The sequence below is a fragment of the Oratosquilla oratoria genome, chromosome 25 (assembly GCF_046742065.1).
Source record: "Oratosquilla oratoria isolate Oo_2021 chromosome 25, ASM4674206v1, whole genome shotgun sequence".
NCBI lineage: Eukaryota > Metazoa > Arthropoda > Malacostraca > Stomatopoda > Squillidae > Oratosquilla > Oratosquilla oratoria.
In genome coordinates this window covers 50,256,824-50,265,352 of record NC_134801.1, presented here as the reverse complement: position 1 = coordinate 50,265,352, position 8,529 = coordinate 50,256,824, and positions in this window count along the sequence as shown.

Here is an 8,529-nt window from a genome sequence, read left to right as displayed (position 1 = left end):
TTCTGTCGGGTTGAGGTAGCAAAAAAAAAAATAAAAAAAAAATAATAAAAAAATAAAAATAAAATAATAATAATAATACATAGATAAAAATAAGAGTAAATAAAATACAGAATAAATAAAGAATATATAACATAAATAAATATATATAATGATAATAATATAAAAAAATCATGTTTAATGAGACCGCCTTACCTCCTTCATTCCTTTCTCGCCTTACATCACTCAGACTTCCTCCTTACTTCTCTTACGTCCATCTTTTCTCGCTCCTCTATCTCTTTATTTCTGTCTGTCTCTCGTTCTCTGTCTCTCTCGTTCTCTGTCTCTCGCTCCCTGTCTCCCTCTCGCTCTGTCAGTCGCTCTCTGCCAGACCCTCTCTGTCTCTGCCTCTGTGTGTGTGTGTGTGTGTGTGTGTGTGTGTGTGTGTGTGTGTGTGTGTGTGTGTGTGTGTGTGTGTGTGTGTGTGTGTGTGTGTGTGTGTGTGTGTGTGTGTGTGTGTGTGTGTGTGTGTGTGTGTGTGTGTGTGCACGTGTGCGTGTGCGTGTTTCTCTCTCTCTCTCTCTCTCTCTCTCTCTCTCTCTCTCTCTCTCTCTCTCTCTCTCTCTTTCTCTCTTTTATGGGGCAATGGCTGCACAACATTTATTCCGTCGATATTGTAGGGCCTTTAGTGACATCCCTACGGACCAGAGCCAAAAACTAAGGCTGATCTCAATCTGTCCCTTTTCCGCCTCTTTGGCGCCATTTTGTCCCAAAGGATAGAATCGCTGGACACCGGCGCCAAAATGGAAAAAAATATATATCTCTTACAGGTCACATTTCCTTTCTAAAAATAAATAAATAAATAAATAAAATAAAAAAAAATAAAAAAAAAATATTCTTGCAAGACAAAATCGGTCACAGTTTTCTGCAAGGATGGCGATTTCGCAAATTTGCCAATGGGGGGGGGGGGCAGTGGGCGGTCTTCTGGCCCCTAACGAGCACGCCCCCCCCAAAAAAAAATGTGAGAGAGACAGACAGAGAGAAAGATACAATGGGGGGGGAAGGAGGGAGGGAGGGGAGAGAGAGGGAGAGAGGGGAGGGAGAGAGAGGGGAGAGAGATGGGAGAGAGAGAGGGGAGAGAGAGGGAGAGAGAGAGGGGAGGGAGAGAGAGGGGGGAGAGGGGGAGAGGGGGTGGGAGGGAAAGAGAGAGGGGAGGGAGGGGAGGGAGGGGAGAGAGGGGAGAGAGGGGAGAGAGGGGAGGGGAAGGGAGAGGGGAGGGAGAGAGAGAGAGGGGAGAGAGAGAGGGGAGGGAGAGAGAGAGAGGGGAGGGAGAGAGAGAGAGGGGAGGGAGAGAGAGAGAGGGGAGGGAGAGAGAGAGAGAGAGGGGAGGGGAGAGAGAGAGTGGGGAGGGAGAGAGAGAGAGGGGGAGGGGATATAGAGGGGAGGGAGCGAGAGAAGGGGGAGAGAGAGAGAGGGGAGGGAGAGAGAGAGAGAGGGGAGGGAGAGAGAGAGAGAGGGGAGGGAGAGAGAGAGAGAGGGGAGGGAGAGAGAGAGAGAGGGGAGGGAGAGAGAGAGAGGGGAGGGAGAGAGAGAGAGGGGAGGGAGAGAGAGAGAGGGGAGGGAGAGAGAGAGAGAGGAGGGAGAGAGAGAGAGGGGAGGGAGAGAGAGAGAGGGGAGGTGGGAGAGAGAGAGAGAGGGGAGGGAGAGAGAGGAGGGGAGGGGAGAGAGAGAGAGGGGGAGGGAGAGAGTGAGTGGGGAGGGGGAGAGAGAAAGAGAGGGGAGGAAGGGAGAGAGAGGGGAGGGAGGGAGAGAGAGAGAGGGGAGGGAGGGAGAGAGAGAGAGAGAGGGGAGGGAGAGAGAGAGAGAGAGAGAGGGGAGGGAGAGAGAGAGAGAGGGGAGGGAGAGAGAGAGAGAGAGAGGGGAGGGAGAGAGAGAGAGAGAGGGGAGGGAGAGAGAGGGGAGGGAGAGAGAGGGGAGGGAGAGAGAGGGGAGGGAGAGAGAGCGGGGAGGGAGAGAGAGGGGAGGAGAGAGAGAGAGAGGGAGAGGGAGAGAGAGAGAGGGGAGAGGGAGAGAGAGAGAGGGGAGAGGGAGAGAGAGAGAGGGGAGGGAGAGAGAGGGGAGAGAGAGAGGGGAGGGAGAGAGAGAGGGGAGGGAGAGAGGGGAGGGAGGGAGAGAGGGGAGGGAGAGAGAGAGGGGAGGGAGAGAGAGAGGGGAGGGATAGAGGGTAGGGAGAGTAGGGAGGAAGATGGGGAGAGCGAGGGGAGGAAGAGGGGGAGGGAGAGGGGGAGGGAGAGGGGGAGGTGAGGGAAAGGGGAGGGAGAGGGGGAGGGGATGGAGAGGGGAGGTAGGGGGAGGGGAGGGGAGGGAGAGGGGAGGGAGAGGGGGAGGGAGAGGGGAGGGAGAGGGAGAGGGGAGGGGAGGGAGAGGGGGAGGGGAGGGAGAGGGGGAGGGGAGGGAGAGGGGAGGGGAGGGGAGGGAGAGGGGGAAGGGAGGGGAGGGAGAGGGGAGAGAGAGGGAAGTTAATAACTGTTGATCACGTGCCCAACACGTGATCCAAGACCATGATGAACCTCGCGCACACTGTAATTGGCCGAGCGGGTTGGAGCGTCACCGCCTGCGACGGAGGTCGAGGTGACGGCGGTTCGAACCCTGCCACCGGCGAAGTTGAACCAAGGGCATAGTTCATCAAATCTCACGCTACAAAGTCCTCTGTGAGGGGCACCGTCCTGGCCTCCTGATAGGGAGAGTGTAGTTCGCGACGTTAAGCTGAATCATTAATTTTTTTTTTTTTTTTTACTAAAATCCAGGCCATTAGATTCAGCAGAGAGGATGCCATTCCCACTGGGAACGACCCAGCGTCAACCTGCGAGGTCACATGGTCAAACGAGGTCAGTGTCAAACGAGGTCACAGAGTCAAACGATGTCACAGGGTCAAACGAGGCCACAGGGTCAAACGAGGTCACAGGGTCAAACAAAGTCACAGGGTCAAACAAGGTCACAGGGTCAAACGAGGTCACAGGGTCAAACGAGGTCACAGAGTCAAACGATGCCACAGGGCCAAACGAGGTCAACGCATGGTGGTTAAACGGGGAGTGTTTCGCGCCGAAAATTAGACGTCGGGTAATAAAATCCCCGATTACCTCCGATACAGACTCCTTTGTCTCTCCCTCCATCCCTCTCTCCATCTCCATACCTCCCTCTCTCCCTCTACATCCCTTTTTCCCTCTCCATCCTTTCCTCTCTCCCTTTCCATCCCTTCCTCCCTCTCCCATTCTCCATCTCCCTCTCTCCATCCCCTTTTCCCTCCCTCTCCCTCCTTCATTTCCTCTTTCCATCTCCATCACTTTCCCTCTGTATCCCGCTCTCTATCCTTTCCTCTCTTCCTCTCCATCCCTCCCTCTCTCTTTATCTCTCCCTCTCTCCATTGCCATCCCACCCTCTCTATCTATCCCTCTCCATCCCTCCCTATCCCTCCCCCACTCCTTCACCAATCCAGGGATCCAATCACAGAGGCCCTGGTTTAAGGCTCATCACCCTTCTGAACAGGAGGGAGACCCAATCATCCCCCCCCCCCGAGACCCAATCACCCCCACCCCCAAGTCTGAGAAGGAACGATCAAGATCACTTATTCTATTATTATTTACTTTATTATGGTTTTTATTTATTTATTAATCATTAATTTCTTCTCGCATCCGACCTTGATATGGACCAAAAGGTCTCCTGTCGGCATGCTCCGCCTTTGTAATCCTTTGTAAATTGCCCCCTCCACTCGCCTACCACCCCGCCCCCTGATCACGTGACCCTCCTAGTTTCACCATGCCAATGTCCATTTAACTGATTTTAATATTTCAAGAGTTAACTTCTTTTTGTTAATATCAAGGATTCTATTCAACATAGTGGACACCCCCAAACTAGACCAAAGTACGAACTTGTCTGATAAACAAATGAACAAATAGATAAATAAATAAATAAATAAATAAATAAATAAAATAAGAATAAAGATATGATTCAAAAGAATAAATATGAATTAATAAAAATACAAATAAGTAAATAAATTATTAAATAAAAAATAAGATTAATATATAAATGAAAATAAATAAGAATAGGAAATAATATAAATAAGTAAATTAATAAACAAAAAATTCGAGTGTAACAAATGAGAATAAACAAGAATTAATCAAAATAAATACAAATAATCAAATAAATAATTAAATAAAAAAATTAATATATAACTAAAAATAGTAAGAATACCTGTAAATATGATTAATCAAAAATAAATATAAATAAAAAATAGGAATAAATAACTAAAATAAAATAAGAATAAATAAATAAAAATAAACGAGAATAAATAATAATCAACAGATACGGATAAAATCAAATAAATTAATAAATATAAGTAAAAATAGTGAAATGACATATATATGCCTCAACCCCTCCAGTCCTGAAGGACTTTTGTGTCTTTGTTCTCGCATGACTAACACCAACCGGTTTCGTGAAGAAAATAGTCAAGAACTGGTTTACCAATAGAGTGGTTAACGAATGGAATAGGCTTAGTAACCATGTAGTGAGCACTGAAACTATTAGTTGTTTTAAGAAACTGTTAGACAACTTTATGGATGGGGATGACAGGTGGTGATGGACATGGAACTGCCTAGTGTAGGCCTTATGGTTTCTTGCAGTCTCCTTCATTTCTATATTCTTCTGTTTTTTTGTTTTTGTTTTTTTATAACGAGCCATAGAAAAGTTGTAGCAAACATAAGACATATTCCCTATGAAAAGACAAATGCAGACATAAAAATACAGAAATATAAAAAAGTAATTTTCAGCCTGACAAAAAAAAAAATCACTTTTGGTGTTTCTTCGATTCTTGACCATCGGAGCAATGTCACTGATGATTTCTGAGGAAAAACTGTCATTCTATTTTGTCTTAGCTACAGTTCTAGATTGTCAAGGAACATTTATGTTTTTTGGCAACTGTTTTGTTGTTGCTGTACTGCATAGGTCAGATTTTTAATGTGATGTAAGACTAAGATCATATTATTTCATATGAATAAGGATATAAAGACAAATATATATATATATATATATATATATATATATATATATATATATATATATATATATATATATATATATATATATATAAAACAACAACAACAACAACACCTGATCCACCCAGAACTGGAATATACAACAGTGGTGTGATAAAACTAAATAAATGAAATCAAATAAATACATAAATAAATAAATAAAATATGAATAAAAATAAAGATAAATGAATAAATAATAGAGAGGCAATACAAAGAATGGCAACCAGAACAATCTGAACATTGGCAGATATGATGTACAAGAGACTAAAAATAATGGGACTACCCACACTGGAGGAGTCAAGAGTGTGAGGTGCAGACTGAACAGAAACACAGAATAAAGAACAAAGTTTAAAAAGGAATTGAAAAATAGAGAAGATGTGTTAGAACAAGATGAAAGACCATGAGGTTACAACAAAAAATTGAAAAGACAAACTGGTTAAAAGATGTTACAAAGCATATCTTTCCACACAGATGTGTCAATTTGTGAAACATGTTAAATGAACTAATCCAGCCCCACAACATCAATGAATTTAAATCAGAGTTTGATAAAGTAGATATATAAGAATGGGATCTTGTATATCTTAGCTAATTAAATACTATGTTATTCTGGCTGCCATTTAGGCACCAGTATTTTTAAACGAAGAGAAAATTTTACCACAATAACTCTGGTTTCCTGTTACACAATTTTGCAATGCAGACATACATTTCAACAAGGTACTGGGACACACAAGACATTTACTTTTGGACAATGCAGCAGATCTCGACCCATTTTTGGCCCAATCAGTTCATATACAAGAAGGATTACCATATCTGAGGGCCAAAGGTCAACTGATCATCTACCTTCCTGGTCATCACTCTTCGTTTTTCTGACAGTACAGGAATACCTCACTATACAACCGAGTCATGTTCCCAGCTGACTGGTCGCAATGCGGAAATTCGTACATCAAGGTGGGTTTTACATGTAAATTGGGGGGGTTGTGTTAATGAAGCCTTGTATAGACACGGTAAAGGAAACATGGACTGGAGGTGAAGCTTTTATTCCTGACATTTCGTCTATTGACTTTCATTCCTTTGAGAAAGTCAATAGACGAAACGTCAGGAATAAAAACTTCACCTCCAGTGCATGTTTCCTTTACCGTGTCTATACAACTTGTTCACATGGATTTTTAATGAACCCTGTCAACCCCATCCTCAATTTTAGCCTCCTGGGGCTTTCACATACACCAAACATTTGTTTTACCTACGTTATAGCACTCGGTCATATAGTGAGGTATTCCTGTATTCCCCTAAATCAGTGGTTCTTAACCTGGGGGTACCTGTACCCCCAAGGGGTACAAAACATCAACCCTGGGGGGAACGAGACATGATAGCCAGTGCGACGGTACTGTATATTTACAATGAGAAAGCAAAGCAAGGTTCGTATCACTAATCCTTTTCATATGTTTGCATTGTATTTGAATTGGATGGGGGAACGAGACATGATTGCCAGTGCAATGGTACTGTATATTTACAACGAAAAAGCAAAGCAAGGTTTGTATCACTAATCCTTTTCATATGTTTGCATTGTATTTGTACTGGAATGGGGGTACGAGAAAATTTTCTGAAATATCAAGGGGTACAGGCAAAAGGTTAACAACCACCATCCGAATGAAATCACAAATACATAAACAACCTGTAGTCTAACTAATTTGGATATGGAAGGGATTAACGTACGGCCTTATACTTGTTACTGGCCTCGTATTCATGAGGTAAGCAGATAGAGTTCCGCCCGGGCCGGTGAGCTTAAGCCATTTACTGGGGGAGGTTACTGCCGTGGCTGGGCACCACGGTGGGGGAGTTTAGACTTGCCTTGGCTGATGTTCTGAGGAGTCTTTAAGACTGATATCGGAACTGAAATTCGCCAACTTTAACTTTAACAGCTGAGTCAGAGCACACACACACGATATGGTTTAACGTCACAAACTTCCCCCCCTATATGGAGGCTAGGACAGTACCCCTTACAGAGGACTTTGTAGCTTAGAATTTCATGAACCATGCCCTTGGTTCAACTTCACCAGTGGCAGGGTTCAAACCACCGTCCCCTTGACCTTTGCCACAAGTAATGATGCCCTAGCCTGCTTGGCCAGCGAGCTTCACACATGGAAGAAGAAGAAAGAAAAAAAAAAAAGGGGCTTTTGGGACACGGCAAAAAGGTGCTACTATACAACTGCAGGGGTCAATTTCTAAATGAACCTCCAGCAAGACCATTTTCACAGCTCATCCACTGCAAAACACCAACAACCTTATTCAGACCAGTAATCAAGGGGCCATGAACAATCTTTAAAAAAATATCTACTTTTATTTTGCAACTAAAATGGTCATTACTCACGAGGAAAGGTTATGAGGTATAAGAAACGAGAGGAGAATCCTTACACCATTTGTTCAAGATGCTGTAATGACTGCCATTTATTTTATATTATTTGATTATTTGTTTGTTATTATCTGTCCATTTATTTATTATTTGTTTGATTTCAATCTATTAATACTTATCTGCCAGTTTATTATTATTTACTATTTACCTGTTTGTTTATTATTTAACTATACCTATGTATTATTTATTTGATTAATTATTATTTATATTAGTTATTATAATATTCATTTTATTTATTTATTTATTTTTTTATCATCTGACTTAGTTATGGACCAACAGGTCTCCTGTCGGCATGCTCCGCCTTTGTAATCCTTTGTAATCATACACAAAGCTTTAAATCAGTGGTTCGTAACCTGGGGTACCTGTACCCCCAGGGGTACAAAACCTCAACCCTGGGGGTACGAGACATGATAGCCAGTGCACAGTTCTGTATATTTACCACAAGAAAGTAAACCAAGGTTTGTATCACTGGGCGAGCAGGTTAGGGCATTGTTACTTGCGGCAAAGGTCGAGGGGATGGTGGTTCGAACCCTGCCACCGGCGAAGTTGAACCAAGGGCATGGTTCACTAAATTCCACACTACAAAGTCCTCTGTGAGAGGCACCATCCTAGCCTTCCAATGGGAGGAGTTTGTGACGCTAAACCATATCATCATTATCATCATTGTATTTATAATGAATGGGGGTTATAAGAAAATTTTGAGATATCAAGAGGTACAGGCACCAAAATAGGTTAAGAATCATTGCTTTAAAGGTATCTGAAAGGACATTTTTTCACCCTGTGACAGGAGACAAGAATACAGACACCGAGTCCCTTGCATGTTATAAAAGAAAACAAAGAACATTTTTTTTTATATTTTCCCCCAAACAAAGCATGATGTACATTTTGAAGTAGCCACACTTCTTATATGGAAGTTTAATGTATCTGTATTTAATTGTATTTACCTAACTGTAAAATATAAGATAGGACCTATGTTTGCAAGATCCCATTTATTTTTCTTCAATTATTAAACCTAGTTACCAGTATAAATTTACTTATGACTTTAACTAGAGC